The following is a 1,119-nucleotide window of genomic DNA, read 5'->3' on the forward strand; positions in this document are numbered from 1 at the left end:
GTTGTATACTCTGAGGTTGATTTTATAGATGTATTATTACATTAGTATTTTGATTATCCACTATATCAAAAATCATATAACTGATATTTAATTGGACAAATAGTGTAAAATTTTTGAAATAATATGAATTCATAAGAAATTGATTTTAATGTATGTTTAGTTTTTTAGCTTTATAGAGGCAAATTTAACTACACTTAAATCGACTAATCATTACCTCAATAATAAGGAGAAAGGATTTTAATGGAAAACTAAAATGATATTGATATATTTTTATTGATGGGATACTATGTACATAAAAAATTGATCACATTAATATTAAGTTATAGAAAAATTTCAATTCAATTTACTCAATACATTATGAAAAAATTTTTTGTGTAATAATTGTATACTGTTTTTGGCGCATCCATGCCTTATATCTACCAATGTATCAAACAAATAATGTATAATATGGTATGAAGTATTGAGACTTTGCTGAGTTTTGTGTGTGAGTGTTCAACATGCGGACATATTTTGGATACGACATTCATCGACATTCGTTCGACACGCGTTGCTGTGTTCAACCATGTCTTAATAAAAAAAAATTTTCGGATACGTTTAGATACACCTAAATACCATCACTTGCCGGCAGGTCCAATATTATTCTTAACATGTATTTTTAAAATAAATTTAGAAATAGTATATATTATTATTTATTAAAATAAAATATCAAAATATCATTTTGTTTTATCTAAAAAATATTTTATATTTTATATGTATGCGTATTTTGTGTCTTATAAAATTTTTAAAATTCGCGTATTGGTATATCCCATGTCATGTCGTGTCCGTATCAGTGTCTGTGCATCATAGATAATATCTAATAAAATTAGCTATAAATTTGTAATACTTAATTTAAAATTAAAATGGTACTTAAAATTTGGAAAGTAATAATAAAATTGACCATTTCTTAGTCGTGCTAATGTCAACCATTCTCTCCGGTCCCTCATCAAATATCTGACCCCAATTAACAGTTGTTGCCCGATTGATTATTAATATTTTCCTAAGAATTCAGAAATCAGATACAATAATTCAAGTATTCGTCATTTATAATTATTCTTTCAAATGATCAAATCTTCAGATCCG

This window comes from Arachis ipaensis, chromosome B03 (assembly GCF_000816755.2).
Source record: "Arachis ipaensis cultivar K30076 chromosome B03, Araip1.1, whole genome shotgun sequence".
Taxonomy (NCBI): Eukaryota; Viridiplantae; Streptophyta; class Magnoliopsida; order Fabales; family Fabaceae; genus Arachis; species Arachis ipaensis.